Below are 19,287 nucleotides of genomic sequence, written 5' to 3'. Positions count from 1 at the left end.
AAGAGTGTCACAAGTAGGCTTACATCAACACTGCAATGAAGTTACTGTGAAAATTCCCTAGTCGCCACACTCCAGTGCCTGTTCGGGTACACTGAGGGAGAATTCAGAATGTCCAATTCACCTAACAAGCAAGTCTTTTGGGACTTGTGGGAAGAAACCAGAGCAGCCGGACGAAACCCACACAGACACAGGGAGAACATGCAGACTCCGCACAGACCCAAGCCGGGAATCGAACCCAGGTCCCTGGCGCTGTGAAGCAACAGTGCTAATCACTGTGCGACCGTGCTGTCAGGTAGATAAGAAATTGGATGAGCAACAGAAAGCAGAGAGAAGTGGTTGGGCATGGGAGGATGCAAAGGTTACATACTGTCTTGTCTGCCCACGGATAGATAGTATTAGGACCACTGAACATTTTGATATGATAACAATCTGGTCTTGAATAAACAGGGCATAATTTCTAAATTTACAGATGACACAAAACTCAATGTAGCAACCAGTGAGGAGGATAGAAATAGACTTCTGGAGGACACGTGTGCAGCACTTGGAAAATTCAATGCAGCCAAGTGTGAAGTGATACATTTTAGAAAGAAGGGGAGCAGCAACACAAACTAAGTGGTACAATTTTAAAGGGGATGCAGAAACAGAGATCACACAAAATTTGGAAGATGGCAAGACAAGGTCGATTTGGCAGTTAAAAACAGATGGAATCTTTACCTTTATAAGAGGAGGTACAAGAGTACAAAAACAAGGAAGGAATAATAATATTTTATAAATTAGTGGTTAGGTTGGAGTAGTCAATCCAATTCTGGGCACTGGACCTTAAGAAATATATAAAGGCTTAGGATGCAGAGTAGACTGACGAGAATGCCACAAGAATAAGGAACTTCAGTTACATGAATAGATAGGAGTTCAAATTGTTGTTTTGAAGTGGAGAAGATTCAGAGGAAATTTAGTCGAGGTATTCAAAATTGAAAGGTTTCCATTGAGTGAATGAGAAACGATTTTCACTGGCAAGAGGGTTGGTAGCCAGGGGACATAGATTTAAGGTAATTGGCAAAAGAACAAAAAGGGGAGAAGAGAAGCATTGTTTTCTGCATGGAGTTGTGTTGATCTGGAATGTACTGCCTTAAAAGGTGGTGGAAGCAGTTTCAATAGGGACATTCAAAGGGAAATTAGATAAATACTTCAGAGAATCATAGATTGATTACAGAACAGATGATCATTCAGCCCATTGTGTCGGTGTTGGCCCTCAAGAGCAATTCAGCCAGTGCTATTTCCATGCCTTTTCCCAATGGCCCTATACATCTTTCTTTTCAGGTAATGATCCAATTCCCGTTTGAATGCCATGATTGAAGCCACCTCCACGACACTCAGGCAGCACATTCCAGGTCATCACAACTCAATGGAAAAAAACAATTTGATCTCATCACTGTGTAAATAAAACTTTTCTCCATGCCACCATTGCTTCTTGTTAATTACCTTTGTTATAATCCTCAGAAACCTTAAAAAGGGAGAAATTAACTTTCCTGCAACTGGCAGAAAGCATTGCACAACAGGATTTTGGGTTTTACGGCTTTTACTGTAGCAAACACACCAAAATCAACAGATTATTACTTAATAGGCAACAATTAGACAAAACTACAGGCAAGGTTCTTCCCCATGAACATGACCAAAAACACTTCATAAGCCGTTTATATGATATGCCAAATTCTCAGCCCTGTCCTGTCAGGGTGGGATTTCCAGTGTTCTTTTGAAAATCATTTCACTCAGTCTTCCAGCCCTTACAGCAGCAAGGCTCCTTGGTCTTAAATCACCATAAGTTCTGTCTCAACAGGGATCATTTCCCACTAACATTCTGCTTGTGCCAAGGCATAAAAACTGGCATTTTGATGGTTTTGACCTGGTCCTTTTCCCCATGGCATCCAAAACATAAGGCCCATCTCCAGGCAGAGTTGAAGATGATTATCATTACCATTCCCCTCTTCAGGACACTGTTTGACCTCAAATTTAAAGAGAAAATTTACAACATAACCATCTTGTAAAGCCTTGCATTCATAAATCTTAAATCTGTGCTTCTGGTTCTCTGTATTTCCACCAATGGAAATATTTTTCCCCGTCTACTCTGTTCAGACCCTTCATGATTTTGAATACAAGTACCGAATCCCTTATCCAGCGTCCCAAAATCCTGAAGGCCCTGAAAACCGGCTACACTCGACAATGGCACCGAGTAGAAATTGGCATGCAGGGTCCTTCAGTGACCGCTTTATCTGGTGGCGCCACCAATTCCTATGTCGATCACACAGTTCGAACAAGAATCTCTCCACAATTCTAGTCTTTGCTAGCCCTGGATTCATGTTGAAAATACCAGCAGGAAGACCCATGAGTGCCATGAGGAAGCATTTGTCATTGAGTACTAAGCAGAAAGTGGAGTTAATCATTAAGAGAAGGCCGCTTCATGTGAAAAGATTAAGGACACATCAGCCAGCCATTTATGATTTAATGGAGAAGTTACTTCAGTTTTATAATGACAGTGATGTGCCCAAATTAACAGATAGTAGGAAAACACTCCATCGGTCAAAGGCCGTCCATGTAGACAAAGTGTTACAAGCATTGATCAGGCAGCGTTGGAACAAAATATATCCATTGGATCATTGAATTATCATGACCCAAGCATGTTCCAGAGTAAGGTGTAAAAAAAACCCAGAAAATGCTGCAAAAATGCAAAAAGTCTGGCTGTATCTGTGGAGAGTGAAACAATAATGTTTCAAGTATGTTTGGCTCTCCTTCTGACGTTAACATTTTATGAACACTGTTCCAGCGTAGTGAAAGGAACCATATAGAGCAACTTGCATGCCAGTCTCAGTGTTCCAGACATCCAAACACAATGCCTTATACTGGGCATAATTTGCAACTTCCGTGTGACTTTTTGAAATTAATAAGCCTCCAACCTGGAGAATGCATAAATGACAGATCAGCATTGATTGGTGTGCTTTTCCTTTGCATTCCCTGCACCCTTATGCTCATCTCGAACAGCTGCAATAGCAAATATATCAAAGATTGAAACTTTTTTTGTGTGCAAGACGATACTTTTGCAGCTTGACAAAGCAAACAACATTAATATTTAGAAGAACTGTCAATCTTCTGTAAAAAAACAAAACTGTTAAAACGAGACTTTCGGTGACACAATGTAGGGAGAGGAAGTGCACAAGGTGGCGCCCGCTATAAAGCTGCTTTTCTTAACCCTCTTTTATGACGCCACAAACGGTTAAATTTTTAGAAACCCAATAATTTAGTAGAATACAGCTTCTACCTTACAGGGATGCCCAGGCAAGACAACAAAAAAGTATTCAGGCTGAAATCTGTCATCGGATTCTGAAACTTCGCAGGATTCTTCTGGAAGTAAGTCAGGGGTGGGCTCTGCTTTTCCTTTTCTGACTACTCCACCAACAGTCGAGGATCTCAGTGGCATTTTGGTGAGTGAACGAGAGAAACACCATCAGAGTTTGGCGAAGGATCTTAAAAGATCGATTGAGGAAACCATGGCCCATATTCACTTGACCGCAAAATATGAATACCATCGAGGCATATGGGGCCACAATTAAAGGCATCAAGATGACATTAACAGACCACCGTTATCGGATCACTTCTCTAGAGCCGACCTTATCTCAAGTGGTCCAATGCAAATCATTGGAGGCCAAACTAAGTGACCTGGAAAATAGATCCAGATGGCAGAACATTCGCATTGTAGGACTTCAGGAGGAGTCGGAGGGCCAGGCCCCTACTGATATATTTTTTTATACAAGATGGTGGGAACACCCCGCCCCCACTGCCAGAGTTACATGAGGCCCATCGCTCTCTGCGACCAATGCCTCAATCTGGAGACCCACCTCATGCAACCATGAAATGATTTCCTAGCTTCAAGGAAAAATGACAGTCCCTTCACTGGACCAGAGAGCATCGAGATGTAAAGTGGGAGGGCCACTCCAACAGGCTTTACCAAGATCTGAGTGCAAGATCCTGGCAAAACAAAGAGCTGCCTTCAACGGAGTGAAAGCTATCTTGTATAAAAATGGAGTCAGATTCACAATGGTTTACCCGGCTCACCTTCGTGCGACTGTCGAGGAGAAGGAACACTTTTTATTTTGCCGGAGGATGCAGACATTTTGCTCGAAAGCTCAAATTGGGAAATGTTTCATATATGCTTATTCCATTTTATGTGTGAGATGGGCACTTCATATTTTATGTTTGGATTTGTTTGTTATCAGTTTCTGGTTCCCTTACTCTTCTCATCGTTGTTGTTGAGTTTGATAAGTGAACACTAATGTGACCTTGTAAATTAGATAAGATTTTACTTTCTAGCTGAGAGTCTCCCTGTAATGAAGGGATTAGCTAATGGAAGATTAATGAAGGAGGTCAGAATGTGTGAAAAGTGCAGTGCACTAGAAAATCCTGCAAGGGAAAGACAAATCAGTAGGACATATTTAAAGAAACATATATCTAAATGTACGCAGTATTCGGAATAAAGTCAATGAGCTGACAGCACAAATAGAGACAAGTGGATATGATTTGGTGGGGACCACTAAAACATGGTTGCAGGAGGATCGGGACGGGGATTTAACTCTCCATGGGTACGTATTCCGAAAGGATAGACAGGATGGAACAGGAGGTGGAGTTGCTTTATTGGTTAAAGATGACACCAAGGTTATATTAAGAAATTATATTGGCACAGAGGGCCAAGATGTTGAATTGATATGGGTGGAAATAAAAAACAAGGGGGAAAAGTCCTTGGTAGGAGTAATTTACAGGTCCCCGTGCAATACTTCCAAAGTGAGGCATAGTATAAACCAAGAAATAATGAGAGCTTATAGGAAGGGCACAACAGTAATCATGGGTGATTTTAACATGCATATTGACTGGATTAATCAAATTGGCAAGGGTAGCCTCGAGAGAGAAAAAAATGAAAATCGCTTATTGTCACAAGTAGGCTTCAAATGAAGTTACTGTGAAAAGCCCCTAGTCGCCACATTCCGGCGCCTGTTCGGGGAGGCTGGTATGGGAATCGAACCGTGCTGCTGGCCTGCCTTGGTCTGCTTTAAAAGCCAGCGATTTAGCCAGTATGCTAAACCAGCCCCTGAGAGAGAGAGAGAGAGAGAGATTTCATAGAGTGCATGAAGGATTGTTTCTTAGAGCAATATGTTATGGAGCCAACCAGGGAGCAGGATATTTTAGATTTAGTATTATGTAATGAAGAAGGATTGATAAACAGTCATGTCATTAAGGATACTCTTGGAAGGAGTGATCACAGCATACTAGAATTTCAAATTCAGATTGAGCAAGAGGGGACAGTGTGCCATATGAAAGTTTTAGCATTAGGCAGAGGTAATCATACAGGCCTGAGAAAAGAGTTAGCCCAAGTAGACGGGGCACAAATAATTGAGGGTAGGGCAGTTAAGGAACAATGGCGGATGTTCAGGGAGAAATTAAACACCTCTCAATTTAAAAATATTCCTGAGAGGATGAGGAAGAGGAATTGTAAAAGGGAGAAAAATGTACCATAGCTAAACAAGAACGTCAAGATAAAGGCAAAAACTAGAGCATACCATACTGCAAAAGTTAGTGGTAAGTTGAACGATTAGGAGAACTAGGAGACGATCAGCAAAAAGCTAAGATGAACAACAAAAGGGAATTGGCAGAAAACATAAACATTGATACCAAGAGCTTCTATAGGTATATAAAGAGGAAGATAATAGCGTGAGTAAATGTTGGTCCTTTGGAGGATGATATTGCTGAGGTAATAATGAGGATAATTAAAACTTTCCAAAAACTGCAGTTAATGCAGAGGAACTTAGTTCAATAACGATCACTAGGGAGACGGATTTGAATAAACTAATGGGACTGAAGGCAGATAAGTCTCCGGGGCCTGATGGCCAGCACCCTAGGGTATGAAAGGAGGTGGCAGCAAAGATAATGGATGCATTGGTTATGATATTTCAAAATTCCCTTGATTCTGGAAAGGTCCCGGTGGATTGGACTAATGTAACTCCGCTATTCAAAAAGTGAGGATGACAAAAAGTGGAAACTGTAGACCAGTTAGCTTGACCTCTGTGGTGGGGAGGTTGCTGGAATCAATCGTTAAGGAGCAGATGACTGAACATTTGGAAAGACAAAACTCAATCCACCATTGTCAGCATGGTTTTATGATGGGCAAGTCATGCTTGAGAAACTTGCTCAAGTTCTTGGAGGATGTAATCAGTAAGGTGGATAATGGGGAACCTGTGGATGTGATATATAGATATATCAAATTCCAGAAGGCATTTGACAAGATGCCGCATAGAAGATTAATTCAAAAGGTGGGAATGCAGGGGGTTGTGGGTAGAATACTAGTTTGGATTGAGGATTGGCTGACTGGCAGAAAGCACAGCGTCAGGTTAAATGGGTCGTTCTCTGGCTGCGAACTGTAACTAGTAGGGTGCTGCAGGTTTCAGTCCTCAGACCTCAACTGTTTACAATCTATTTAATGATCTGCAAGCAGGGGCAGAGTGCAACATAGCAGAATTTGTGGATGATACTAAAATAGGTTGGAAAGCAAGCAGTGAAGAGGGGATACAGATTTTATGTATATACAGATATAGATAAGCTAGGAGATTGGGCCAAAATTTGGCAGATGGAGTTTAATGTGGATAATGTGGTTATCCATTTTGGCCGAAAAAATAGTCAGGCAAGTTATTTTCTAAATGGAAAGCAGATTTAAAATGCGTCTGGCCAGAGGGATCTGGGTGTCATTGTTCATGAATCGCAGAAAGTCGGTATGCAGGTACAGCATGTAATTGAAAAGGCAAATGGAATGTTAGTGTTTATTGCAAAAGGACTGGAGTATAAAAGTAGAGTAGTGTTGTTGCAATTGTATAGGGTGTTGGTGAGACCACACCTGGAGTAGTGCGTCCAGTTTTGATATCCTTATTCGAGGAAGGATGTGGTGGCATTGGAGGCAGTTCAGAGGAGGTTCACCAGATTGATTTTGGGGATGAAGGGGTTGATATATGAGGAGAGATTAAACAGTTTGGGCTTGTATGCAGGTACAAAATGTAATAAGAAAGGAATAAGTAAAAGTAATAGGACAGTTACGGGCAGCACGGTAGCATTGTGGATAGCACAATTGCTTCACAGCTCCAGGGTCCCAGGTTCAATTCTGGCTTGGGTCACTGTCTGTGCGGAGTCTGCATATCCTCCTCGTGTGTGAGTGGGTTTCCTCCGGGTGCTCCGGTTTCCTCCCACAGTCCAAAGATGTGCAGGTTAGGTGGATTGGCCATGATAAAAAATTGCCCTTAGTGTCCAAAATTGCCCTTAAGTGTTGGGTGGAGTTACTGGGTTATGGGGATAGGGTGGAGGTGTTGACCTTGGGTAGGGTGCTCTTTCCAAGAGCCGGTGCAGACTCGATGGGCCGAATGGCCTCCTTCTGCACTGTAAATTCTATGATGAATGTTAGCATTTATTGCAAAAGGACTGGAGTATAAAAGTGTTGTTGCAATTGTATAGGGTGTTGGGGAGACCACACCTGGAGTAGTGTGTCCAGTTTTGAGGAGAGATTAAACAGTTTGGGCTTATACTCACTGGATGAGAGTAGATCTGATCGAGGTATACAAAATACTAAAAGGGATTGATAAAGTAAATTTAGACCAAATGTTCCCTCTTGTGGGGCAATCTAGAATGAGAGGTCACAGATTTGGTTGAGAGGCAGTAGATTTAAAACTAGGATGAGGAGGAACTACTTCTCGCAGAGGGTGGTGAATTTGTGGAACTCGCTGCCCCATAGTGCGGTGCAGTCTGAGTCATTAGTTTCAAGAAGGAGATAGGCATATTTAGAATTTTAAAACTGGTTAAATGGATATGGGAAACGGGTAGGGAGGTGAATTTGAGACCAGGAATGGACAGTTTCTGCAGCTCTTCACAATTAGACTGTGAGAATGAGCTTAGAATGTATAGTTAGTTGTTATGGTGAGAGGGGCGGGGGGGGGGGGGGGGGGGGGGAGAAGTTTTATTGTCAGTTTGAAGTCTCTTATTCATTAAAATTGCCTCTAGTTCTATTTGCTGACTGTGTTTGTGGGTTCTTTTCTGTCGAGTCATCTGACTTGGCTCTTTTCTTTACTTTACTTTTATGGGTCCCTTGTTTGGTATTTCTCTTTGGGAATGGCTCACACCCGTTTGAGGAGTGGTTACCTGCCATGTTCGAGGTCTGAATGGCTAGTAAAATGGTCAAGGGCATTTGCCCATCTTAAGAACCTAAACTCCGATGTCATCTTCTTGCAGGAAACCCACTTATGTCAAGGACCAAAAACTAGGTTACGTTAAGAATTGGGTTGGCAAGAGTTTTCACTCCCGTTTTAATAGGACCAGAGGCACAGCAATTTTAATTAATAAGAAACTTCACTCTTCTCCTCTCTGATTATAGCCGACTCGAATAGTCGTTATATTATTGTGCGCAACTCCCTGCTGAACACTCCGATAGTCAGGATTTACATCTATGCCCCAAATTGGGATGACTCGAGCTTTATCAATTCTCTTTTGAACTCTCTCCGCAGTCTCGACTCGCACTAGACGATTCTAGGAGGCAACCGGAATTGTGTTTTGGACTCTAAATTGAATCATTCCAAATCTAAATGTCTTGCCCACTTCGGGATGGCCAGGCCTTTTTCCTCTTTTAGAGTACAGTTGGAGGGGGGGGGGATCCCTGGCACTATTTACATCCGAATGAGAAGGATTTTCTTTTTCACATGACTATTGCATGTATTCCTGCACTGACTTTTATTTTTGATGTGGCTTTCCTCCCTTGGTGTTTGCGGCTGATTACTCAGTGATTATTCGCTCTGATCATGCCCTACATTTTGTCTATCTACTGTAAAGTCAGGCCCTGCCGCATGCTCACCCTGGAGAATAGATACCACTGTGTTGTCAGACCATCACCTTTGAGGGTTTGTCCACCTGCATAGTGGATTTTATCAAAATAAACAAGTCAAACTTAATTTCTCCCTGCACGTCTTGGGAGGCTCTTAAGGCTGTCGTTATTTGGGGGAGGGGATCATTTCTTAACGGGCATATATGCTGAAAATGGGGAAGTTGGAGCAACAGAGGCTGGTAGATTCCATCCTTGAGGTGGACCACCAATACTCGCTTGATTCTACTCTGGAGCTACTGGCAAACAGGAAAGAATTTGCAGACACAGTTCGATCGAGTTGGTATCGATTGGCAAGGCTGTGAGTCAGCTACAACTGGCTCTTTTTATGAACATGGGGAGCAAGCCAGTCATCTTCTGGCTCATCAACTCAAACGACAAGCGGTCTCACATGAGATCCCTCGGATATACCAATAAATACAGCAATTTTGTTTCTGCCCCGCTCCGGGTCAACAGAGCTTTGAGATCTCAGTATTGCGCCCGATATAAGTCAGAACCCCCTGTGAATAAATCGATCATGGCTGACTTCTTAGACGGTCTGCACATCCCAACTGTTGAAATGAACAAGGGTTGTGAATTACATTCCCCATTATGCCCTGAAGAGATTTTAAAATGTATTGGGCTGCTGCAACCTGGCAAAGCCCAGCGTCCTAATGACTTCCCAGTAGTTCATGAAAAATTCATGGAACAACTCATACCCTTAATATTGAATATATTTAATGACAAACTGTCCCGAGGATCCAGGTGAGTATAGTTCTTGTCAACCCATCTCACTTTCAAACACTGACGTTAAGCTGCTGGCTAAGGTCCTGGCGTTCCGGCTAGTGCCTTGCCACCCAGATGTAATTTTGGGTGATCAAACAGGCTTGTGATAGACCGACAATTGTCAGCCAATATTTATCACCTTTCAGGGGCAGCACAGTGGCTAGTACTGCTGCCTCACGGCGCCGAGGTCCCAGGTTCGATCCCGGCTCTGGGCCACTGTCCGTGTGGAGTTTGCACATTCTCCCTGTGTTTGCATGGGTTTCGCCTCCACAACCCAAAAGATGTGCACACTAGGTAGATTGGCTACCCTAAATTGCACCTTAATTGGATTTTTAAAATAAATATTTATCACCTTTCAAACTTACCCCCTCCCCAGCATCGAGCCTGAGGTTATAGTATCTCCCAATGCTGAAAATGTGGAATGGGATTATCTATTCTTGGGAGATTTGGATTCACCCATACATTTGCCTCATGGCTTTGTCTGTTGTGCAATGCCCCTACTGCCAGTATTCACATGAACACACAGGTTACTTCCCCTTGGGTAGGGGCACTAGACAGGGCTGCCCTCTTTCCCCACTTCTCTTGGCTTTGGCAATAGATTCTCTCTCAATAGCACTGAGGGACTCAATAGCACTGAGGGGTATTTGTCAGGATGGAATGGAGCATCAGCTATCATATTGTACATTTGACCTACTTCTGTACATTACAGACCCGACTCCCTCCCTAGATAGCAGAATGAAGACGCTTAATACAATTGGTTCCCTCTCTGTTGATAAACTAGCGCCGAGGGCCTCTGATCAATGGTATTTATTTTTCTTTCAATGTATCCCTATTTTTGTGCGCATATCCTTTTTCATTAAGGTTAACAAATTGATTTCTACTTTCATTTGGGTGGGTAAGTGTCCCAGAATCCGCAGTGTTCTGCTCCCGAGACACAGACAGGCAGGAAGCTCAGCTCTCCAAATCCTTTGTATTACTATTGAGCAGCCAACATCCAAAAATATCTGCAGTGGATTAACGGCCCAGACTCAATTTGAGACAAAATGGAGGCTCGCTCATGCGCTACCTCTACTCTTCATGCCATAATCACTGCACCACTGCCCTGCTCTCCTGCTAGATTTTCCTCAAATCCGGTGGTGAGCTCCTTCCTCAGGATTTGGAAACAGCTTCGGCAGCACTTTAAGTTTTCTTCCCTGTCTTCTTTAGCTCCTATTGTAATAATCACCTCTTTTTACCTTCTAGTTTGGACCCTTCATTTTGCCCTCCAAGACGGAGGGCAAAAGAATGAGAGTATTTTAGGGACTTTTTTGTAGAGGCGAGGTTGCCAGTTTTAAAGAGCTGGCTGACAAATTTCAGTTGCCCCATCTTAGCTTCTTTCATTAATTTCAGATTTGTGACTTTTCTCGCAAGGTTTTTCCTTCCTTTCCTTTGGCCCTGCCCCCCTCTCCTTGTTGAAGAGGGTTTTATCCTTGGCTCAACCTGGCAAAGGGTCTGTTTCAGACCTGTATGGCTATATTCTCTCGTCCGATCCAGCCCCATTGGATGGGGTGATAGCAAGATAGGAGAGGGTGTTAGGTCCTATGCTGACTGATAAGGCTAAGAGAGAAGCCCTCTACCAGGTGAACTCCACATCCTCTTGTGCCCAGTTGCGTTTAATCCAGTTCAAAGTAGTAGACAGGACGCACTTGACCAGGGCAAAGATTGGTGTTTTTTTCCCAAACACAGATGACAAGTGCGATCATTGTTCGCTTGCGCTAACTAACCACATACATATGTTTTGGTCTTGTCCCAAACTTGCCAGCATCTGGGTTTCCTTTTTCAACACTATATCGGAGATTCTTCAGGTGGTTCTGGAGCCATGTCCATTGATAGCCATGTTTGGGGCCTCAGATCACTGGCATTTCACTCTGGGGTAGGGGTGGATGTTGGTGGATGTCTCACTGGTAGCCCTGAGACAAATATTGCTTAGCTGGAGTATATCTTCCTGGCTGGGCGATTTAATGACATTCCTGTACTTCGAAAAAATGTAATATACCATTAGGAGGTCGGTGTGGAAGTACCACCTTAGATGGAAACCATTTATTTCCTTTTTTAAGGATCTAGATACAGTCAGTTGTTAGGGGGTTAATTATAATATTTACGTTCTAGTTTGTGTTTTTGATTGGGGATTTGTTTGTAACTTTTTGACATTTTGCCTTTACATCTTTGTTTATAATATTGTTAGCATTACTTAGAATTTCAATAAGTATATTTATATATTTTGAAACTGTTAAAACATTCTCAGATCTTCCAGACTATGGATCGGAGGAGACCAGACCTACGACGAAAGATGGGGCCAGGACTCCATGGAAGTCCTGACATGCTGACCTTAATGGGGATTACCCAGGAAATTGGAACTGCCGACAGGAAAGGCCACAAACCCTCCACAAATGTAGCAGAGACTTCGGACAGTTCCGCTTGGATAATTACCCAGAAATCGTTAGACAGATTAAAATCCAGTCTAATATATGGACAACTATAGGACTAACTCCTAATCACTCACTTGGCCCTCTCCAATGATGCTCAACTTCCCCCCTCCCCAATGCACCCTCCCCCCCTCAACATCCCAACTATACCAACCTCCAACCAGATCCAGCTACCCTGCCACCCCAGCTACCCTATGTACTTCTCTGGCTACCCACCCAATCACTCTACCCATATACTCATTCATCCATTCACTCAAATTCACACTCACCATACAGCAGCTCGTGCGATGAAAAGGAGGCACATCCTGTCTTCCCCGGACTCTATTGCAATCCAATGAAGTTCTCAAAGGGGTGCTGCATCTGCATTTCAGGGCAAGTGAGGCTCAGAATTTGCCACTTCTCGGAAAATCTGGGCCATAGATTTTTACTATTAGAAATGCACCCAAAATTCCCCATTTGTCATCACTATGACTGTTTCTGACCACCTTCCATCCCGCAGAGCAATTGCATTAACTCCTATTTTCACTTTGTACAAGATTAGTTAACATATATCAAGTCTGGGACTCTTGGTAGAAATTAATTTAGTATCATGCATAATAGTGCATTTGCACAGTTAGCTATCAATATTTGTATTTTGGTTTATATTTAACACTTCCGGCTGAACACACATCTGTGCTGAGTCATCTGATCTCAATCAGAAGTGTTAGGCATCACATGACATTGTACCAAGAAAATCAAATCACAACTATTTTTTCGGAACCATCTCACTATTCCGATAAGATGCCATTAGCCTCGATTGTATGGCAATTCATTTATGCCTTCTGACGCATAAATAATAACCTCACATTCTCTTATTTCTTCAAAACATTTCAAATTAGTCAAGCATAATCACAACAGTTATCCTCGATTACCTCAACTTTCTTAAACATCTACTGTCATCCACATTGTATGAACATGAATGAGAGAAGGCTAGTATAATATTCTTGATTATCCCTCTTTCCTTTGGTAAATGAATTGCCAAAACATTCCTGGGAAAATTATTTTTGTCTCCACCATCGTCTCTCCGACTTCCTTCAGTACTCTATTAGACATGTATTTAATCTGCATCTTATTCAACATTGTTATGGTGAAACAAATACAGTTTAAGTCAAAGAGTACTCAAAAGAAAATAAAAATTCTTATTCATTGCTCAATGAAAATAAATCAAGTTTCTTTGAAAACGATTGTGATCAGAGTAAATTGAATTTATCATCATCAAAATAAACTGATTAGGTAAGAGTACAGTTAGCATATATCAACAGGTAATTAGCATAACCACAAAAGTCAAGAATCAAAGTTCAAATTTCCTCTTCCAACTAAAAAAAGATATGACGAACAGTCTTCGCATTTTTGATAAAAGGTTTACAAAACATTTCAGACATGGAATTTATTTTGTTTTATCCAGTCTTCTCTCCCCTTAATGCACCTTTCCTTTGTTTGCTTTGTCTGTCTCCATTTTCCATTCTCCTTTTCTACCTTATTTCTCATTCACCAGTTACCTTTTTGCTTCTTGTTTTATAAGCCACTCTTAAGCAAACAAAAAGGTAGGTAAGTAGCATTCTGGAGATAAAAGAATTAAAACACAGATAAGTAAGCAAAATAAAGCCAGGAACCTACATACCAGTGATAGTTCTAATTTTCTTCAGTGAAATACAAACAAACTTGTGTTCAAATCTACTTTGACAGCATTTGCACAAATTAGTTTTGTGGAATCAAAATTGAAGTTTAGGGACGGCACAGTAGCATAGTGGTTAGCACTGCTGTCTCCCGTACTGAGGACCCAGGTTTAATCCCAACCCTGGGTCACTGTCGTGAGGAGTTTGCACATTTTGTCCGTGTGTAGTTTGCATATTCTCCCCATGTCTGCGTGGGTCTCACCCCCACAACCTAAAGATGTGCAGGTTAGGAGGGTTGGCCATGCTAAATTGCCCCTAAATTGGGAAAAAATTGAGGCGTTATGAAAACATTTAAATTTAGATGCAATGATTGTGCAATCTGGAAATCTAGACAAACTTTAAAATAGAAGCAACGCACATTTATCATTATACTGACTGTTAAAATAATATAATTATGTAATTGCCTATCAATATGGAGTGCTCCATTATAATAACTTCTCTGCTTCCTCCATTCCATTTCATGGAACATCATTAGGAAAGGCTACTTCTTCCAAATTCAGTTAACTTATAAGACAAAGACACTCAGTATAATTCCATCCTTTTTTTGCCATCAGTTCCACCACTCTTTCCCCGAATGGGATAAATTGTTTGATGGTGTCCAGCTCCATAAGCATCACAGGCTCTACAAGTTATTATTCAACTGTGGAAAACATCACAAGCAAGACAAATCCGGTCTTCACACAACCCCTATAAAAGCAATTCTAGCAGGGTTTTGTGGATAATAGCCAGGAACCTGAGCCAACTTTGTCCTGTCTAACCCACGTCAATTGCTGCAGCCGTGTTACTCAAACCGAAATCATCACAGGTCAAGAATCAAACCCGAGACCAACAGCTTTGCACTCACTTAAGCAGTTGAGCCAAAAAGAGGCTAGTGTGCACTTAGCCCATAAACAGCCAGAGAACATTATTTAAAATGCCCTCCACCCCCATAATCATATTCTCAGGTCAATAAATGCAGCCTTCCCACCATCGCCCATATCTTACATACAAATAAAAAGATATTACATTATAGTGGATCAAATTGCCAGCAATTCTCCATCACAATAAGGTTCAAGTTGTTTTTTGAACTATAGCCCTTTTAATGGATCATTACTTTCAATTATTTGTTCATCACAATTACCTCTTGGTCCCCAGTTGCTGTTTAATGTTACATTCAGATTACGGCTATAAAGTCAATGAGAAACATTTTGGATTTGCACCAACACTTATGGTTATGTAGAAAGTGCAGTCTGAATTGGAATCAAAGTGAAGAGGAGTGTGCCCTAGAGGAGACTCCATTTCGCTTCAGTCAATAAGGCCTTTGGCAACTGATTCACAACCACAGGTTTAGTGAAACTGTAAAGCAGAAACAAATTTACAACAAATTTTAGTGTGAATGCACCAGAAGATAAAGATCTTCAGAAACCAACAAACTAGTAAAAGTCATCACGTGCAATTTTCTTTTTTAATAAAGTCATTGCATACCCATACTACAACACATTCTGCACTTATTGAAGAAAGGGATAATACACAAAGTCTATTTATCAACAGGAATGTGCACAATATTGTATCCATGCAACATTGTAAACATGTATCAGACTGAAAAACCATATACTGAAACACAATACTTTTTGAAAAAAAATACAGGTATAGTCCCTCAAATCCAGCAACCTTCGGCCCGAGGCCATGCCAGATTTTGGATATTGCTGGATTTCAGCTCAAGTGGTTTAGGCCATGCCAGGTCGAATGGGTTGATGAAGAACCACATGGAGCATCGAGTCATCGCCGATAACTCGCCTGGAGCCACACTGCCCAATGAAGCATCTAGCAATTTTTAAAAAAAAACTCACTTAAAATTTATGCGTAGAACATTAGAATAGTATCCGGTTTTCAGATGGATACTGAAAAGATGTTTCCCCTTGTGGGAGACAATGCAATTAGGGGACACCACATACGGGGTCTCCCATTTAAGATGAGATGAGAAAAAAAATCCTCTCTATGGGTCGTGAATTTTTGGAACTCTCTTCCCAGAAAGCTCTAAGGAATTGAACATTTTTGAAGTAGATAGATTCTTGACTAATAAATGTGTCAAAGATTATGGGGGTTGGTTGAGATCACAATCAGATCAGCCATGATCTTATTGAATATCGGAGTAGGCTCAAGGACAGAATGGCCTAACCCTGCTCCTAATTTGCATGTTCATTTGCTCAGAGAGGAGGTCAGGGGTCGGGTATTATGAAATAAATGGCTCTCTTCATGACTCCCTAAAGCCTTTCACCATCTGCAAGACACAAATCAGGAGTGTGATGGAATATTCTCCACTTGCCACGATGCATGAAGCTGTAACTTAAGGAACCAGATAACATCCAGGTCATGACTTGATCAGCAGCCCATGTTCAATATCAACTCTCTCCAAGCACATTGTGACTGCTGTATGTTTTGCAGTAGCTTACCAAGGCTTCTTCAACAGCACCTCGCAAATCTATGGCCTCCACTCCTTAGAAGGAAAGTGACAGCAGATACACGGGAACACCAAGACCTCAAAGTTCTCCTCCATACTACATACTATCCCAATCTTAATGTATCTTGTTAGAAGTAACTTCTGTGACAGCATGGAAAATAAACTGAAGAATTCAATTTCTTGATTTCTTACAGGATTAAAGTGCAGAAAAATAACCATGATAAATAATTTTCACAAAATATCTGTTTAGAAATCTTTTGCCCTTTTCATTCTTCATGAGTACAATAAAGTTTACAATAAAAAGTATAAGCATGGACATGCAAGACAAGACAAGGGATCAACATAACATAGTCAAGAAAATGGTGCAACAGCTGTCTTGCATACCAAAAGCACTCATCTTTGCCAATCTAAAATCTTCCACTCGGTTCTTTTGAAGGCAGGCGGTTTTATGAAGCAACAGTTCCATTATGAATAGTTGTTTTTACAGCACTGGGTCTCCTCCTCAACTATGCAAAACCACCATTGGAAACAGCTCTGCAATATTAATGCACTAAGCCACTGCATGTATGACTGAGAAATATGAACTTTGCAATTATCTAGATTTCCATTTTATATCAGTCTAATCATTGTAAATGTACAACTGAGGATTCAAAAATAGTAGATATAAAATATTTGGAAGGACAGTGAACAGATTAAACGTCAATTGAAATTAACCTCAGCTTTTCATGGTCATGAGTGAAACTTTATATAAATGAAAAGTGAAACAGATTTTAATAGGAATATTATTTTGGCACTTATGATTGATACAAGGATCGTAACACATTGTGGACAGAGGTCACAACTAAATCAATGATTTGCTCAAGTGCCATCATAAAGTACAGGAGTTGAAAATGCTGTTACCCGTTTTCAGTGCTTCATCTAGAACCCTGTTCAAAAGTTTCTAAGCAATAAAAATCAAACCGATCACACGTGAACATACATTCACGCAAGTAGGTTTTCTTCTTTAAAAACAATCTGCAACTTAATACAGCCTCAAAGTTTCAGAATTTCAATTAGCAGAGATGTATTGGTTAAGTAGTAACATTTCTGAATACTCAAGCATTTTGCACCACATAGGCTCAAAGCCCCAACGCTAGCAATGAGGAGGCACATACATTCTATGGCAGGACTGTTTCAAAATGAAATTCAAAACTTAAAACTTAGGGAACATTTTTTATGCACAAATTACATTCAAATGCACATTGTTTGAATTACAAATCAAAATAATCATGCTAGTTTTGCATAATTTACTTTGGTATGATTCTTAATTACCTAGAACTTTTAAGAATTGAGGCTTTTTCAAAGTCACAAATTACACACATGCCATTTAATTTCAAGTCTTTCAGATAACATTCAACAGTTCAACAATTAAAGACTGTAAACCTTGGCCCCCACTGTTTCCTTTTTCTCTGCAGATCTCGGTTTTACACTCTCTTTGCTTCAGGGCAGCTGTTCATCCTTTTGCCATTCACACCTCCTCCACACACATCTTTTGTTTCTTTACTTATACCATTACCATTCCTTTTTCTGTGCCCCACTAACCCTTTAGCACGTATTCTCTCCTGCTATTCACTTTCACAGACCTCCCCTGTTCTTTTTCCAACACTTCCCACTTTCACTTGTTTAAAACCTAGTTCTAACTTTTCCCAGTTCATGAAATATCAACTTCAAATATTATTGCTACTTCTCTCTCCACAAATGATGCCGGATCTGCTGACTATTTCCCACATTTTTGGTTTTATTACAGATTTCCAGCTTGCATAATCTGAAAATTCTGGAGCAAGAACTGGTCTGTTCTTGCCCAAGATGGCTCACAAAGCAATGTTAATTAGCAAAATCAAACTTAACGAGGGAAAACAGCAGAAGTCACATCAAAGGTGCAAACGTCCTTACTGGCATCAGTACCTCTACCTGTAGAGCAGTGATTTTCAAAGTGGGGGTCACGACCTGCAGATTGGTTGCAGGATTGTGTAGAATGGGTCACCAAAAGGTCCCCCAAAATGATCCCTAAAGATCGCCTGACCATTTTTTCCGTTTTCTCTCTCAGTAAAATCTCACTGCAGTACAGTGTATGACCACACAAGGCTGATGTAGAAGCTGGTGCCATGGACTTCTTTGCCTCTCTGGGCCACAGTGTAGTTGGGGCAGTATGCAGCCAGTGACTTGTAAAACATTTTTTGGGTGGCATTTCCTGCTACTGAGTTCAGCGTTGGGATCTGTATTATTTCTTGAGTTCAGTGTGTCACTAACAAACCCCGCACATCCTTTATCATTCTCTCAGTTCACCCGGACGTACAGCCTCCTCCATCCCTACAAGCGCCCAGATCTACTCCTTCCACTTCCGAATTGTCTCTCCATACCGGGGCTCTTGTCCTCCAAGAATGCTTCTTTTTTTCATCACTTCCGCCGCCGCTATCCATTCCCTCTTCCCAGGTACTCATCCCCAAGCAACCGTCTCTGCCGTGTGGCTACATGGACTTCAAACTGAATTGGTTCTTGTACTGCAAGAACTTTTGTTTCTAGCTTTATCGGGACTTCAATTGTTCGCCAAGGATGGCATTAGCTGGCGACTAAACTACACTCATGTATACAGGAGCCGGTAAAATGTTGCAGGTGTTATGGAATGGAATGTGTCTGCATGTTTTGCATATTGGTCAGCTGAGTTGTGTGCAGCAAATTTTAAAAGCATGTTTTCAGTCTGTTACATATTTACCTGGGAAACGGTACTGACAGGCATCCGTGACATTCTGTCTGACCGTTTTTATAATTCAGCAGTTAGGGCTCCTGTTTCTGAAGTGCAAGTTTTAAGTTTAATTTCCTATCCGAGGTCGTGTTAGGCTTTGAACGAGTGAACATGACGAACTGTGTAATATTGAGCCTGTTAATCTTTCCAGCGCTTGCACTCAATTCTCC

The 19,287-nt window shown here is 41.4% G+C and overlaps 1 protein-coding gene across 8 annotated transcripts in view; it reads right to left on the bottom strand.

The window, feature by feature from the left end:
* Positions 1–19,287, bottom strand: part of fbxw7 (F-box and WD repeat domain containing 7) — a 572,031-nt gene that overhangs the window by 490,215 nt on the left and 62,529 nt on the right. The window lies entirely within an intron of this gene.

This window comes from Scyliorhinus torazame, chromosome 3, assembly GCF_047496885.1.
Source record: "Scyliorhinus torazame isolate Kashiwa2021f chromosome 3, sScyTor2.1, whole genome shotgun sequence".
NCBI classification, from domain to species: domain Eukaryota; kingdom Metazoa; phylum Chordata; class Chondrichthyes; order Carcharhiniformes; family Scyliorhinidae; genus Scyliorhinus; species Scyliorhinus torazame.
Note: the sequence above shows the minus strand (reverse complement) of the source record. Positions and strands in the feature narration are given on the sequence as shown.